The sequence below is a fragment of the Vulpes lagopus genome, chromosome 7, assembly GCF_018345385.1.
Source record: "Vulpes lagopus strain Blue_001 chromosome 7, ASM1834538v1, whole genome shotgun sequence".
Lineage (NCBI taxonomy): Eukaryota > Metazoa > Chordata > Mammalia > Carnivora > Canidae > Vulpes > Vulpes lagopus.
The window spans coordinates 32056599-32074234 of record NC_054830.1 but is presented as its reverse complement, the minus strand read 5'-3'; the positions used below and the strand labels follow the sequence as shown (position 1 = coordinate 32074234).

Genomic DNA, 17636 nt, shown 5'->3' with positions numbered 1-17636 from the left:
TTTTTTTTTTCTTAAGTTGGAGAATGATTAAAAAGAGATTGGTGTCTCCTTGAAAAAGAAAAACTCAGACGCCTCTACCAAGTATCAAAATAAAACATAATAATCAACAAAGCAGTTGAGCTTTTGGCAATGAAGATGACTTTGGACCTGAACCATTCCTTTGTATTTTTTTGTTGGTTTGGTTCATTTCTCTCTAGGTAAATATTTTTGTTTATTTAATGTTCACATTTTATTCTAACATTCCAAAGTTAGCGTTTTATTCCCAACCCCTGGGATGCACAAGAATATATTATGAATAGATAATATCCTGCTGGGATGCTTTTATTTTTTTATTTTTTTTATTTTGGGATGCTTTTAAATGCAGTTAGAAATAACCAAGTGCATCTTTAAAAAGAGGGTCCACATAAGAAATTTTAACGGTTTGAGTTTTGAAACTTTAGTTTTTAGGTGTTCATATGCACAATTATTTATATTTTGCTCTGAGTTTGCTAGTAAGTCTTACCTGCTCATATGATCTTGCTATAACCAAGGATGTATACCTGAGGAAATGTAATTGTGAAATAGAATTGCAATTTAAATATTCCATGGGAGCATACTAAGGATATTGTTTAAGCCAAGGGTTGACAAGTTATTTCAGGAAGAGGTTGAAACATAGATCAAGTATAACTCTTTCTCCCGGTGAACCTCTTTTGCTACTTGACAATTATTCTACTTTGGACATATTTATATTAAGTTTGTCACAAGAGGACAAAGAGGAAGGCTCTGAACTGTCATCTGCAAACTGAATAATCTACATCATTTTTTACATTTTAAGGAATCTGGGGGCAAAACTTGTTTAAATCTGATTTATGTTGTGGAATTCCCATGTAGCTATGAATATGGTAATATTGAAGGGTAATTTAGATTTTTCTGTTGCTTTTTCCTAGTGACTAGTTTTGCTAAAGAATGCATATAAATTACAAATTAGGAGGAATAATCTCTTTAGAATTGTGAACCTGTATTGGTAACCAAAGTAGCCCAGCATTGTCATAAACAACTGAAAGTTTTGAAAATGTTTCTAAATGAGGTGGAATGCTATTGTTCCAGATCTCAGCAATTTGAATCCCAAAAGGAAGAATTAGATTGGTGGGAAATTGGAGGTGGCCTCATTTTGGAACAAATGCATTAAAAATGGGAGTGCTTTTTCAGACCTTGATCAGAATTGAACTAATCTCTGAATTAATCAAATTAATCCAATTAATCTCTAAAAGTTTTGGAGATTAAATCCAGGAGTTTTAGGGTGACAGGTCCCTATGCATGCATGCATGGATGATAACATTTCCATATCTCATTCAGTACAGACATCACTAATGGGTTGGGATAAACTTTACTGTTAAACCCCAACATAAAACACAACAGCCAGCCTCCAAGATGTCCCCCAATGATCCTAGCTTCCCTTGTGTATCCATGCCCTTCTGTAGTTCCATCCCATATTGCATAAGGCTGGCCTGTTTGACCAGTAGGATACTGCAGAAGTGAAGTATAGAAAAAGTGTGTGACTTCAAAGGCAAAGTTATAAAAGACATTGAAATGACTGCCTTGCTCTCTCTTGGATTCCTTCTTCTGGGGGCAGCCAACTGCCATGGCATTAGGACCCTCAAGCAACCCTATGGAGAATTTGATATGATGAGGCCTCTCCCTAACACTCAGCATCAACTTGGTAGCTATCTGAGTGAACCATCTTAGAAGTGAATGCTCCAGCTTCAGTTCATGTCTTCAGTTGACTAAGACCTCATGAGAAGCCAGGAGCCAGAACCACACAGATAAGTTTCTCTTGGTTTCCTGACAGGAACTATAAAAGATAATCAATGTTTATTGTTGTTTTGGGCTGCTGAATTTGTTACCAAGCAATAGTCAACTAATGTATAATGTGTGAAAGGTGATCCCTGCAAGCTTCAATGAATGAGTGAGGAAAATGAGTGAGGGAAGACAGGTAAGTCCATAAAGGGTATGTAAATGTGGGCAATCGGATTCAGGATTCAGTCCCATCAGAGAAACGTTGAAGATTATTGTTTGTACCTGAGAACTGTGTGACAAAGGGAACAGGAAGTTTGCATATCTTTACACCAAATCCTATTCCTCCCTCATTGGATGAAGATTGCCCAAGTAGTCATTAAATCATCAATACTTCCTGGCTGCTTTGCCCCTGGCCTTTTAAAGAATTGGAAAATTCTCAGATAAGCAGAAAGCTCCAGGTGTTTGAAATGGGAGGCTGTCAGCCTATTAAAGAACTGTCCACTGAGATCATAGGTGAATTCAAGGCAGGGGCAGATTGAGTGGATTATGGGGTGGATTATAGAGTGGGATTTCAATAATGTCTTCAATGGAGCTTCATTCTTCTTCCCTGCCACACCTCGAACAGTCATGCCCAATCAATTAGAGTTGGGATTTGAGATGAGATCCCACTGGTCTTCTCTAGCCTTCTAGTCTAGAATATACTCCCCACTCTTTGTTCTGCCCATTCCACTCAACACTACTTTCCACCTAGTGAGTTCTTAACCCTCAAAGAATAGCTACCCAAGGAACCTTCCCTAATAATGCCTTGTTTGCCTAAGTTAGCCTTCCTTTCTTTGTTGGTCATTGCTTTAAATAGTCACATGGATGGTAATCACTTCTTTATGTGTTTATCTCCTTGACTTCCCTGCTGGTGAACTTTTGCTCATCTTTATACTCCCAGTGTCTGGCATGTATTATAGGCCCTCAAAAAATACGAGCTAAAAGAGCAAGACTAGAGGCCTTGAGATAAAGGCACAAACCTCAGTGCTCCACAATATTCCCTCAGAGCTGCTTCTCCCACAGATGTACCTACAGACATGTGTTCTACTATGGGTAAAAGAAATGTATTTACATACTTTTGGATGTACTTGGATTGCTCTCTATAGGAGTAAATACAAATGAGAATAAAGATTCTGTCAAACTGGGTTTAAGAAGATAAAATTTCAATCCTCAAGCCATACAATACTTGAATTTACTTATTTTTTTGAATTTACTTATGTGTCTTTTTAAACTGTTGTATTCTACTGGCTAGGTAGAGGAAAGTTTTTACTTTAAAAAAAATGGGCTCTCCTCGGCAAAGTCACTGAATGGCTATGTTGCCATGTTAAGTGTGGCATGAGGTTTGGTTCTTATTATTAAAGTTTGAAGGATATTGTTTATATGGGGAGAAGGGGAGGAGAAGTGACCAGCACTGTTTCAAAGCTGGCATTGTTTCTAAAGGTCCTGAGGGAGTGTTACCATCCCCAAACATTAACAGATGTCATTCTCCTGTCCTGGGTTGACCTAAGGCCTTTACCCACGGTTTCCTTGTGCAGTGAGTTAGCCTGTGTGGATTTCGTCATCTTTCCCTCCAGGGCAGGAGGAGCAAAGAGAAATGAGTTTCATTTTACCTAATTTTGTTTTGTTTTTCTCTCATCACAGCCACTCCATGGCTTATGTTTAGAGCATCTAATAGTTACTGGATCTGGAGGATCCCTTCTTGTTGGATGCCAAGAGTTAAATGGATTCAGTGCATTATCCAAGGGGCATTATGAAAGGTGCTAACAGATGTCGATTTCAGCTTTGTCATTAAAGTGCTTCTCAAAAGCCACCTGATGTCTTTGGGTTAGAGCTTTTCTTTCAGCCTTTTCTCATTACATTTTAGCTCTGTTTTGTGAATAAACCTTTGAAGAAATCTGAGAGCTATTTTGGAAACCCAAGGAGTAGAACACTTGAAATGTCTAAGCTCTGAAATATGCGTTTGACCTTATTCCTCATGCCAATGGTCCAGAGAAGGCAAAGGCAGATGCTAAGTATTTTTCTGTGCTCTGAAAGATGATATTTCTTTAAAAAATTAACCATAAATTTTATCATAATTACATATATGCACATAATATTCCACTGTGGCCTTTGTAAAAAAAAAAATCTTAAAATTTGGTATGTACAATTCTTGTCCTGTTTGGAGGCTTTGAATGGTTTTATTTAGCCTAAAGGTGGATATAATAAATCTAATAATATGCATTCAAGTACTCTTTCTTTCTATAGTTACCTGTTGTAGAGACAAGGAATAAATGCTAGTACAGCTTTACAATTTGCATTTTCAGAAATGGTTTGGGACCAATCTCACTGCAAGTAAAACATAGAAATCTCTTAATTCAGCTGATTTCATTTTATCTCAGTTGTAGTAGACACAACCTAGTTTTGTTGGGGTTTGATTCAATCAGAATTGCATGTGATATTTGACTTTTTACAACAGTAGACAGACAAGTAGTATTCTGTGTATCTCTGAGAGTGGCCTTTTACGTAAATAGCTCCACTTTCAGCAAGTAGGAAATGACTTGGTACAGACATGAAATGTCAAGGATATATCTTATATTTGCTGGTCAAGCATTCCTGCTCCTTTTCTTAGATAAAAGAAGCCCAAGTATCCATGTAGGAATAACCAACCTCTAATTCCCAGTCTTTATCCCAATCCCCTATGTAGGGATGATGGTACTTTGAGGTTCCTGGAGTGGGCACAGACTCAAGCGAGGCAAATCCAAAGATCCAACTTCTCCAGATTACAAAGATTATTTCAGGGATATATGGACATCTGTCCTAAGTCAAGCCTTCCTGAGAACTTTTGCTGGAATTATCAGGTAAGAGTTGTACATATTTTAGGATCTTGGATGTCAAGAAATTTAAATTCAGAGTTGTCAGTGTCCATGGTGGTAGAATCTGCCTTCACTAGGGAGCAGATCAGAGGAAAACAGCCAAGAAATGATGAGAGTCTTTTGAGACTTAGCCATGCCAGGAACAACTGACCTTAGCCGTCCCTCATAACTGAGCCAGTAAGATCCCCCCCCTTTTTTTTTTTTTTTTTTTTGTTGTTGTTGTTGTTGTTTAAGCTCTGTGAGTTGGAACCCAAAGCAAACTACAGAGCTGCCTAGGAGATCTTTTGGAGGGTGGAGTGTAACTTCCTGCAGACTTGACTGGCTTCTGGGAAGTGAGGTAAGGAAGTCCATAAAGAGATACCCCGCTCTGGCTGTCACTCCAGTTCTTTGCCTTGAACAGGCAATTACATTTTTATCCATTTTTTGGATGGAGAAAACCAGAATGAATGCAGAACATGTACCTGGGTTCTCACCCCTGGTCTATACTAACCCTTATGCAAATCCTTTGCAGCACTAAAAGCTCAGCTTCCCCTCTGTGCACTGCAGCTTTTTAAATGTTGAATAGAGGTGGGTACATTTCGAGCTGTATTGAGGAGCCCTGGCCTTGAGGTCCTGGGGAGGAAATAACTTTAGGAAATAAAGGAGATCAAGTCATCACAGTTAGTTTCCCTACTGCATTTCCCATCCTGTTCAAACTGCAAGTGATCTTTTACGTATTTTATGTTCATAACTGCATTTAAAGAAGGAAAAAAAAGCCTTTTCCTAAACAGTGTTTGAAAACCACTTACGTCTCTAAGTTTCCTTCCTGCTTTTTTCTCTGACATCTTCAAGATATTAATCCCTGAGAACTTCATGTTGAAGTGCCTAGAGCCTAGTCTGCATGTCACTTGAGCTAAATCTCTTGATTGATGTGTAGAGCCAGAGATGCTGATTTAATTCTCTCCCATTTCTACATTGCTGGTTTGCTTTCTTGGTGATGTAAATGATGTTCAGATCACTGACCTCCTCTCTCAACAGGGCCTATTTGGTGTATGGCTTAGTGCATTTCTTTCTTCTTATGGAAATTGTTAATTTTTTAAATCACAGAAGTAGTACTTACTCATTATTAGAGATTTTAGAAAATCAAAGTACCAAGGGGGAAGTGATCTTCCATAGTCACACTACCCTAAAATAAGCCACTTTCCTGCTGAAATCTCCCTGATAGCTTTCCATTGCATTTTTTTGAATTTAAATTTTAGTTAACATACAGTGCAATATTGGTTTCTGGAGTAGAATTCAGTTATTCATCACTTACATACAATACCCAGTGCTCATCACAAGTGCCTTCTTTAGTCCCTATCACCCATCACCCATCTAGCCCATCCCCCACCCACTTCCCTCCATCAACCCTCCATTTGTTCTCTGTTGGTAAGTGTCATTTAAGTGTCACTTATGGCTTGTTTCCCTCTCTCCTTTTCTCATTTCCCACTTTCCTTATGTTCATCTGTATTCTTTCTTAAATTCTACATATGAGTGAGATCATGCAGTATTTGTCTTTCTCTGTCTTATATCATTAGCATAAAACACTAACTCCATTCACATTGTTGCAAATGGCAAGATTTCATTCTTTTTTGATGACTGAGTAATATTGCATTGTATATATGTACTATATCTTCTTTGCCAATTCATCAGTTGATGGACATTTGAGCTCTCTCCATCTTTGGCTATTGGTGCTCTAAATATTGGGGTGTATGTACCCCTTCAAGCCTGTATTTTTGTATCATTTGGGTAAATACCTACTAGTGCAAATGCTAGATTGTAGGGTAGTTCTATTTTTAATTTTTGAAGAACTTCTAAACTGTTCTCCAGAATGGGTGCACCAGTTTACGTTCCCAGCAATAGTGCAAGAGGGTTCCTCTTTCTCCACATTGTCACCAACATCTGTTATTTCTTGTGTTGTTAATTTTAGTTATTCTGGAGGTGTGAATGGTATCTCATCATGGTTTTGATTTGTATTTCTCTGATGATGAATGATGTTGAGCATCTTTTTATCTGTCTGTTAGCCTTCTAACAGACATGTTAGATGTCTTCTTTGCAAAAGTGTATATTTATGTCTTCTGTCTTCTTTGCAAAAGTGTATATTTATGTCTTCTGCCCATTTCTCTTTTTTTTCTTTCAAGATTTATTTATTTCAGAGAGAGAGAGAGAGAAAGAGAGAGAAACAGAGGGAGAGAATCCTCAAGCAGACTCCCTGCTGAGTGCAGAGTCCCATACAGGGCTTGATCCTAGGACCTTGAGATCATGGCACGAATTGAAATCAGGAGTCAGACCCTTAACTGACTGAGCCACCCAACTTCTGCTCCTTTCTTAACTGGGTTGTTTGTTTTGTTGGTGTTGAGTTTGATAAGTTCTTTATAGATTTCGGATACTAACCCTTTATCAGATATGTTGTTTAAAAATATCTTCCCTCATTCTGTAGGCTGAATTTTAGTTTTATTGATTGTTTCCTTTGCTGTGCAAAAGCTTTTTATCTTGATGAAATCCCAATAGCTCATTTTTTGCTTTTGTTTTCCTTGCCTCCGATGATGTGCCTAATAAGAAGTTGCTATATCAAAGGTCAAAGAAATTTCTGCCTGTGTTCTGTTTTAGGTTGTTGATGGTTTCCTGTCTCACGTTTAGATCTTTCATCCATTTTGAATTTGTTTTTGTGGATGGTGTAAGAAAGTGGTCCAGTTTCATTCTTCTACATGTTGTCCATTTTACCCAACACCGTTTATTGAAGAGACTCTCTTTTTTTCTATTGGAAATTCTTTTCTGCTTTGTCAAAGATTAGTTGACCATATAGTTGTGGGTCCATTTCAGGAACAAGACAAGGATGTCCACTGTCACCATTACTATGCAACATAGTACTGGAAGTCTTAGCCTTATCATTCAGACAACAAAAAGAAATAACAGACATCCTAATTGGCAAGGAAGAAGCCAAACTTTCACTACTTGCAGATGACATGATGCTCTATTCTATATAAAAACCTGAAAGACTCTAACAAAAAATGCTAGAACCCATACATGAATTCAACAAAGTTGCAGGATATAAAGTCAATGTGCAGAAATTTGTTACATTTCTATGCACCAATAACAGAGCAGCAGAAAAAGAAATCAAGGAATTGATCTCATTTGCAATTGCACCCAAAACAATATGAAAGCTAGGAATAAACCTAACTAAAGAAGTAAAAGATCTGTACTCTGAAAACTATAGAATACTGATGAAAGAACTTGAAGAGGATACAAAGAATTGGAAAAGCATTCCATGCTCATGGACTGGAAAAACAAAGATTGTTAAAATGTCTATAAAACCAATTTACACATTTAATGCAAGCCCTATCAAAATGCCACCAGCATTTTTCACAGAGCTACAACAAACAATCTTAAAATTTTTATGGAACCATGGAAGACCTGGAATAGCTAAAGTAATTCTGAAAAAGAAAAATGAAACTGGAGACATCATGATTCTGGATTTCAAGCTATATTACAAAGTTGTAGTCTTCAAGACAGTATGGTACTGGCACAAAACCAGACACATAGATCAATGCAACAGGATAGAGAGCTTTCCTTTATATTTGGAATTAAATCCCCTCTACTGAGTCTGGACTACCACCTCCCCCTGTGCCCCTTGAGCACACCTGCTGGCTCCTTTGCATTCTATGACTTCCTCGATTTCTTTTTAGTTCTTTGAAAAGGCTCATTTGCTTTTACTTCCAGACCTTTGTACTTGTTGTTACCCATGTTCTTCACTTTGCTAATTCCTTCCTGCCTTAAGATCTCAGCACAGGTGGCCCTGCCTCTGGGAAAGTTGCTTTCCCCAAAGGGGTCTTTGTTAGGCATACACTTCCAGAATATCTTCTACTTTCCTGAGCACTACCCCACTTTAATATTGTTACTTGTTTATTTATCTTTATTTCCCCATAGCTTCATGATAATAGAAACTAACTGAATCTTTTTCACCATTATACCCAGAGTGCTTAGTTCTCATCTGGTATGAAGTTATTCCTCAAGATAGACCAGCTGAATGAATCAATGTTACTCAACAATTTAATTTGTTTTAAATTAAGACTTTGTTTTTTTAAAGATCCTATTTATTTATTCATGAGAGACAGAGAGAGAGAGAGAGAGAGAGGCAGAGACACAGGCAGAGAGAGGGAGAAGCAGGTTTCATGCAGGAAACCGGACATGGGACTCAATCCCAGGTCCTCAGGATCACAACCTGGACTGAAGACAGCACTAAACCGCTGAGCCACCCGGGCTGCCCAAGACTTTGTTTTTTCTAAAGATTTTAAGTTCCAAGTAAAGTTGAAAGGAAGGTACAAAATATTTCATATATCCCTGCCTCCGTATTTGCACAGGCTACCTGATTATCAGCATGCCCCATCAAACTGGTACATTTGTTACAAGTGATGAATCTACATGGGCACATCATAATCCCAAAGTCCATAATGTACATTATAGTTCATTCTTGGTATTTGGACAAATGTATAATGACATGTGTCCATTATTATGGTATCACACAGAATATTTCCATAGCTCTAAAAATCCTCTGGGCTCTGCCTATTTATTCCTCCTGCCTCCTTCCAGGAGCCACTGATCTTTTTACTGTCTCAGCAGTTTTACCTTTTCCAGAATGTCATATAGCTGGAAAGATATAGGATGTAGCCTTTCATATTGGCTCCTTTCACTTGGCAATACGCGTTGAAGTTCCCTCTATGTCTTTTCATGGCTTCATAGCTCATTTCCTTTTAGTGCTGAATAATATTCTGTTGTCAGGATTGACCAGTTTATCCATGCATGAACCAAAAGACATCTTGGTTGCTTCCAAGTTTTGGCAACTATGACTAAAGCTGCTATGAAGATCCAGGTGCAGGTTTTTGTGCAGACGTAAGGTTTTTAACCCTTTTGGCTAAATACCAAGGAATGTGATTGTTGGATTGTAGGCTAATAATTGTGTTTAGTTTTTCAAGAACCTACCAAACTGTCTTCCAAAGTGTTTGTACTTTGTGTTCTGGATTTTGGCCATTCTAATAGGTGTGTAGTGGTATTTCATTGTTTTTTCAGTTTGTATTTGTGTGATGACATAGGATATGGAGCATCTTTTTACATGCTTATTTACCATCTACATATTTCTTTGGTCAAGTGTTTGCTAAAGTCTTTGGCCCATTCTTTAATTGGGCTGGTTTTTTTTATTATTAAGTTTTAAGAGTTTTTTGTATATTATGGATAGCAGTTCTTCATCAGATGTGTCTTTTGTAAATACTTTCTCCCTGTTTGTGGCTCATCTTCTACTTCCCTTGGCCCTTTCTTTTGCAGAGCAGAAGTTTTTTTTACTTTTAATTCTTCCATGAATTGTGCCTTTGATGTTGTACCTAAAAAGTTATCACTATACCAAAGTCATCTAGATTTTCTCCTATGTTACCTTCTAGGACTTCCATAGTTTGCATTTTACATTTAGGTTCGTGATCCATTTGTCTTTTACTCCATTATATTTCCTTTGCTCCTTGTTAAAGATCAATTGACTACATTTGTGTGGGTCTACTTCAGGGCATTCTATTCATTGATCCATTTATTTACTCTTTTCCCAATACCACACTGTTTCAATTATTGTAGCTTTATAGTAAGTCTTGAAGTCAGGTACTGTCAGTCCTCCAACTTTGTTCTCTTTCCATTTGTTGGTCATTTTGCATCTTTTCCCTCTGTATGTAAACTTTAGAATCATTTTGTTAATATCCGTAAAATAACTGCTGGGACTTTTATTGGGATTGTGCTGAATCTATGGATCAAGTTGGGAAGAACTGGCATGACAGTACTGAGCCTTCCTATCCATCAACATGGACTATCTCTCCATTTATTTAGTTTTTGTGAAATTTTTGAGGTATGTGTCTTTGGTCTTATTTTTTTCTCCAAAAATTATTTTTTTAAACATAGCTGTACCAACAGCTGAAGCTTCTGTCTTTCTTTGTGCATGTTGTTAAACATTAATGTAATAGGTGAAAACCATCTCTTCTGGCTTTAGTTACTGTCTCTTCTGTGCTGGGACATTACTATTACTTATGTGCCCTGCCCCTGCCAGGCACTGTGCTGGGTGCTTGTCCAGACATGATATCTGGTATGTTACCTAGGACTATGGTTTTATCACTCCCATTCTCTAGATTAGAAAATAGAGGCTTCTAGAAGTTAAGTTACTTGCCCAAGGACACACAGTGGTGAAGTATCTAAATTGAGTTCTGAACTGGGATTCAGATGTATGAATTCAATGTATTGCTTTACCCCTATGATTATTCCTGGCCAGGGAACAGGCCAAAGAAGACTTTGTTGGTTTGTATTCAAGTTTTCACTGTATTCTAACAAAATAAAGAGCTTAAAAAAAAAAGGTAGAATATTTTCCTAATTCCATCAGCTTATCTTTAGGGTGAGTTTGCATACACAGTACACATGAATTGTAGGTAAAGTTTGCCACATTGTAACATGGAAAATCTTTTGTTGTTGTTGCTGCTTTTGCTTTGGAAGAGGTTGTTCAGCTGACCTGAGAATGAGATATCTTCCTGAAAGAGGACAAATAAATATTTCCTCACTTCCATGATGTGAGATTAAACAATTTTATTTTAAAAACCAAGCCCTCCCTCTCCTGAAGGGAATGGCAACTAAATTTTGGCATGCTGAATTTAGATTCTGCTTTAAATAAGGCAATAGTTTTCTGGTGGGCCAAAGGCTTTGACAGTGGTGAGGAGTTGAGTGTTAACCTATGGGAAGAAAATCACAGAGAAAGGAGCCTAAAACCTGTGGCTCTGGGATTTGGCAATACCTAGGAGCTGTTGAGGAGGTGCTTGGTGAATTGGCCCTCCAAGAAGCACTGGATCAGAACATTTATTAACACAGCGCTCACTCCCACAAAATTACTAACTTCACATGGCATATGCCAATAGCTCCAGCTGACTGACAGTCTAATCTTCAGGAAAGAGTGTTTGAAGTACCCTTAGCAGGGACTATCTGGCAGGAACAATTCATGAGTGCACCTTCCCTTACTTCTCCCAGAGCCCCTATAAACTCAAGGGGACCCCTGGAAAGAGGACTGAAATAAGCACCCTCCTATTTGTGAAATGGGACTGAGCACAGAGCAGACATGTCTCTTAAGCCCACTTGTGTGTTCTGATGAGGTTATTAGTTACTTTGGCTTTTAGCTTTCTGCTTCCTCAATCTACTCACCCTTTGAGATTTTGTCTTATGTTTGATCTTAACGTGAAGCTCTCACTCTGCTTTTTCCATGAAAAGCCCATCATCCTCAGTATTTTGTGAAACACAGTAATTTCCTTCAAGAATTGGGATGTACACCAGGGAAAGGTGGTATCAGTTATCCACAGCTAATTACTGTGACCTTCAGATACTGCAAATAACCTTCCTTGCAATGACAGCCATCTGTGAAAGCTTGCTTTAGTTCCCATTTACCCACTGTTTCACCTTGTAGATTTATATCAGTTCCTGGCACAGTACCCATAGCTCCATCCTCATTTATTGAATGAATTAATGAATTTGTGCGTATATGCATGAGTAAATAAAAGCAAAGAACCGGATGTGAAATTGGGAAGTTTAGAACTTTGCAGAGTGAAAAGAGGAAAGTTTTTCCTCTTATCTGAAGAGTAAGTTATTTCCTCTTATCCGAAGAGTAAACTAAATACACCAATGACAAGCAACATTGGCAACTGCCTGCATGCTTCAAAGGTGTGTGAATACCCCCATATAACCACACCAGGCCAGTTTTCTTTGTCCTGCTATGCACAGGTAGGGAGTGTCCTAGGCAGCTTTTGTAACAGTGACATTTCTCACTGCAGTGACATCACATTTACCACTTCAATCTCCTATCTAAGTTTTATAACCTGTGCAATTTTGGTATCTAGACTGGCCTCGCATTTAAAGAGTGGGTGTAGGGGGGATGAGGTGGTGTTAGCAGTGCCACAGCTAGAGGGGGAATTCCTTTATTTTGCCTTTTGGTTCAGAATCTTTTCCTCTTTAATATCTTCTCCTTTCCTCTAAATTGGGGCTGAAAAGTTCAGATGCTTTATGAAGTTGCCATGGGAAATAGAAATGAGAGAATATCCGGTATAAGGCAATAGGGAGTGGTAGTGCTTTTGGCCAACTCAAGTCCATGCTCCTATCTAAAGGACAGACCTGTAGTTTAGCTCTAAGTGTTGCACGAGGGGGCATTGACAAACCTGCTTCTCTTGGAAAAGTCTGAAATTTGGGACTGAGTATAAAGCAGATATGTCTCCTAAGCCTATGAAAATGTAAAATGTTCAGCTTTTACATTTTGGCAGCAGATTTTTTAAATATGTGAAAATATTATGTGGACTAAATAGCACATGTAATTGAGAACTGCCTATAGTCTTTCACTGGAAAAATTCTGCTTTATACCTTCCACTGAACTTGACTGCAAAGCTAGGATACACATGTAGAAGTGGTGTCTCAAGTCATTTGATATTTTTAAAAGTTTTTATTTAATTTCAGGTCATTAACACACAATGTATCAGTTTCAGGTATATGATAGAGTGATTCATCATTTCCATACATTCCTTGGTGCTCATCACAAGAAGTGCACTCCTTAATTGCTACCACCCACCCCCTCCCTTCTGGTAACTATCCGTTTGTTCTCTATAGTTAAGAGTCTGTTTCTTGGTTTGCCTCTCTCTCTGTTTCCTCTCCCTTTGCTTTTAAATTTTGTTTCTTAAATTCCACATATGAATGAAATCATATAGTATTTTTCTTTCTCTGATTTATTTTGCTTGGCATAATACTCTCTAGCACCATCCATGTCATTGCAATTGGCAAGATTTCATTCTTTTGTATGGCTGAGTAATATTTCATTCCTAATATATTTCAATATATGTTATTTCATTTTATACACACACACACACACACACACACACACACCACGCACACACATCCCCCACCTCTTCTTTATCCATTCATCAGTCAATGGACACTTGAGATGTTTCCATAATTTAGCTACTGTACATAATGCTGCTATAAATATTTGGGTATATGTATCCCTTTGAATTAGTATTTTTGTATTCTTTGGGTAAATACCTAGTAGTGCAATTAGTTGCTGGATCATAGAGTAGTTCTATTTTTAACTTTTTGAGGAACCTCCATACTGTTTCTCAGAGTTTGCATTCCCACCAATAGTGCAGGAGGGTTCCCTCTTCTCCATATCCTCACTGAAAATTGTAGTTGTAGCACCAATAGTGCAGGAGGGTTCCCTCTTCTCCATATCCTCACTGAAAATTGTAGTTTCTTGTGTTGTTGATTTAGCCATTCAGGTGTGAGGTGATATTTCATTGTGGCTTTGATTTGCATTTTCTTGATGGCAAGTGATGTTGAGCATTTTTTCACATATCTGTTGGCCATCTGGACGTCTTCTTTGGAAAAATGTCTATATGTGTGTTCTGTCCATTTTTAATTGGATTATTCATTTTTGGGGGTATTGAGTTTTATAAGTTCTTTATGTATTTTAGATACTAATGCTTTATCAGATATGTGATTTTCAAATATTTTCTCCCATTTTAAGTCACTTTTTAGTTTTGTTGACTGCTTTGCTGTGCAGAAGATTTAAATCATTTGGTATTAATCTGTGCCTCTCTGTGCTAATATCTGAAGATAATTTCATTTCTAAAAACATGTTCATGTGAATTCAAAGTTCTCATTCTAATGCTACCTCTCATTCTCTTGTGTTTTATTAAGAGAAACAAGGATGCAGTTACATTTATTTCCCTTTGCAAACAGGAGAGTTAGTGGTCAAGAGCACAGTGTCTGGATATTTTGTGCCTGGGTATTATGGGATCTTGGGCAAGTTACTTAACTTATTATGCTTCAGTTTCTTATATATATCAAATGGAGATAAAAATAGTCCATACTTCATAGAGATGTTGTGCAGATTAATAGATTTATTTGTAAATTTCTTAGAAAAGAGCCAAGTACATCATAAGCACACAGTAATTTTTGCTATTTTTAGGATTATCTTGTTAGTACTGCTAGTGAATTATGCTTATCCTTGGATCTACCCAATGATTTTGTCTTTCATGTGGATCACTGCTGAATGAAGTTTGGTTGTATGGACTGCTCTTTATAACATGTTGGCAGATAAGGTTTATGTGTAGCAAATGAAATCCCCAGGTATTCTCATTTGGATGTCCTCTTGTGGGGATCAGGAAGCCATTCAGACATGCAGAAGAGAAAAGATAGAACTGGGAGTTGAGATCTTCCAGAAATAGCTTCTGAAGTTTTGAGACAGGGGCCCAGGCTGATTTAAAACTGAGATCTCTTTTATACTGGACTGTCATACTTCTGATGTCATCACCAATATGCTACAAAAGCAGCAAACTCTATGGCTCTGATGGGTTATTGTGTAACCCATTGGGTAATTCATTGTTCTTAGAATTTCTACATAGATGTTTTAACCTTTTCTGATACTACTGCCTTTTACTAACCTCATCCTTTGTCACTGAATTTAGTCATTATCTTGCAGCATGTATACTTAAAGCATGTATTTCTTAAAGCAAATACTTTCTAGCTGGCTGAACAGCCTAGAACCTCCTGCTCAGGTAGAGGGGAAAAAAACCCATTTTATGTCACAAAGAAGTGTTTAGAAAGATATGCAATATATTATTTGTGTTTCTACAGTATACATAGAAGGGATATTCTAGCTGCTGGGTATTGAGTGATGGTAGGACTGGCTCAGGGTCTGACCTTAGGAACATCTCAGAGTTGGATTGTGTGTCTCCCTACCTGCAGCATGCCTTTAATTTGAAGCTACCTTGATATGTATAGAAACCTTCTCAGGAAAGAAGATGAGCACATCTATCCAGGTGGCACACAGGTGTAATAGGAAAGGAATGTGGAACATGGGTTGTTCCCATGATGTTGAAATTGCTGCAATTTCTCTTTGAGCTGTAAGAGAGGCAATGGTGATTTTTGTATTGAGAGAGGTTCTTAAGTAAGGCTCTTTCTTAAGGTGTTCTTTCTCTGATCCCTTCCTTTGTATGGATCATCTTCTCTTTCATTAATCTCTTTTTTCTTCTTTTTTTTTCCCTTTTCAGAGAGAGGGCTTTATAGATGGAAGAAATTTACTGAGGTATACTCCTCCCATACTAACAGTTATGAGACAGAAAGAAGAGAACTTGGGGAGTCCATAAAAGTTGATGTAGAAGACTGAAGGATATGATCATTTCCCAAAGTGGAGGACGTCCTGACAGGGCAACTGTAGCAGGTACCCCTGGTATTCACAATCTGCACTAGGAACTCACTTGCTGGTGGGTTATGTCTGTGAGATAAGGCATGGCTGGACAATAAAAGGCCACTGGGCTTCCACAATGACCCCTTTAGGTTTACTTCCAATACATATTTGTGCCTTATCACTTTCATTGGTCAGCCCTTTCTCTTACTGTAAAAGGCTCAGTGGGACCCAAAGTCCATATTATCCACACCTCTGCTCAGCTGCACCATGACCATATTATTCTTGGGATTAAGTGATTTCTTTAAAAGTTTTGGGCTTTTGTCCAAGACTTTGTCCTTTTCAATGTCTTCTATGATTTGTAGGAAACCAAACTTATTATTTCTCTATTTTGATTTGCCTTTTCTTGAAGTCTGATTTCCCTCTCAGTTGAGACAGAATGATTTGCTTATTATGTGCTTTCCCCTTCCAGAAATGTTATCAAGATTAGAGACATCGTGGGCTGTCTCTTGGGCATTCATTGTATAATGTCTTCTTGATAGGCCAATTACAGTGAACAAAGCATTTTAGGCGACATCTCACTGGAGACTTGTAAACTATATTGTCACTTTGATTTCTGTTCTATCACTTATTATTGTATTTTCTTTGTTTTGGCTATAGTCCTCCATGTGGTTTTTAATCCATCCCAGGTGCTGAACTTTTAAAATGTATTTGTGTGGTCAACATGTTACACCAGAATGGCCTCTCTTAATCTGGAGTGAGTTTGGGGCTCATTTTACATGTGTTTGTACCAATTCTTGTTTCTAAAATTCAAAGGCCTTTCCATTTTTATGGATACTGTTAAGGAAGCTATTCATATCCTGGTAATCATATGATTAATACACACTCCATTTCATGGCTTCTAACATATCCAACTATAGATGAAAAATTTTAGGTAGCTATGAATTCTCTATGAATTCTATTTGAAGTTGTGATAAGAACTGACTTTTATGTTTGCCATCGATAAAGGGATTTTTTTAAATGCCCATTTACTGATACAGCATTGGAAATTATAAGCTGAAAAGAAAATAACACACCCTTGACATCTTGGCCTCTGTTTCTGCAAAGTCTGTACCTTAGGCCTTAATGCAGCCAAGGGTGGTGACATTACTGTCCAATAGAACTTCTTATAATATTAGAAATGTTCTATCCTATTCTGGCCAATATAGTAGTGCAATTAGCCACAGGTGACTATTAAGCATTTAAAATGTGGCTAGTGTGCCTTAGAAACTAAAGTTTTTGTTTCCTATTATTAATTTAAATTTAAATAGTAACATGTACTCTAGTAGCTACCTTATTGGGCCATTCGTAATATTCATGAACATTAGGTTGATTCTTGAGACTTCTGTTAAGTTTATGAATTATTTTCCTGTTCTTCCTTGCCTTGTGTTTAAGTCTACCTTGAAAAATTCATAATAATGGTGATAATAACATTTTTGAGTCCTTATTATGCTCTCTGTATTGTTTGTGCTATGTGTTTTAACCTTTAGTTGAAACTATAAGGGAGCTACTATTACCATCTCTACTTTTTTGTTGCTAAAGTGGAGACAAAGAGAGTGGAATTAACTTGCCCATGGTCACACAGGGAATTGGTGTTACAGCTTGAGGCCAAGTAATTCCACATGGGTGCTTTTCTATTTCTACCAGACATTAAACTATGTATGCTTCTCTCTTGTTGATGA

The 17636-nt window shown here is 37.6% G+C and overlaps 1 protein-coding gene across 1 annotated transcript in view; it reads left to right on the top strand.

Annotated features, from left to right (window-relative positions):
* The first annotated feature begins 4954 nt into the window (after positions 1-4954).
* The window catches only part of LOC121494881 (60S ribosomal protein L27-like), a 34124-nt gene continuing 21442 nt past the window's right edge, over positions 4955-17636 (top strand). The window contains exon 1 of the mRNA XM_041761926.1: positions 4955-5004. The gene's annotated coding sequence lies outside the window, so the exon portion shown is untranslated. The remainder of the gene's footprint in view (positions 5005-17636) is intronic.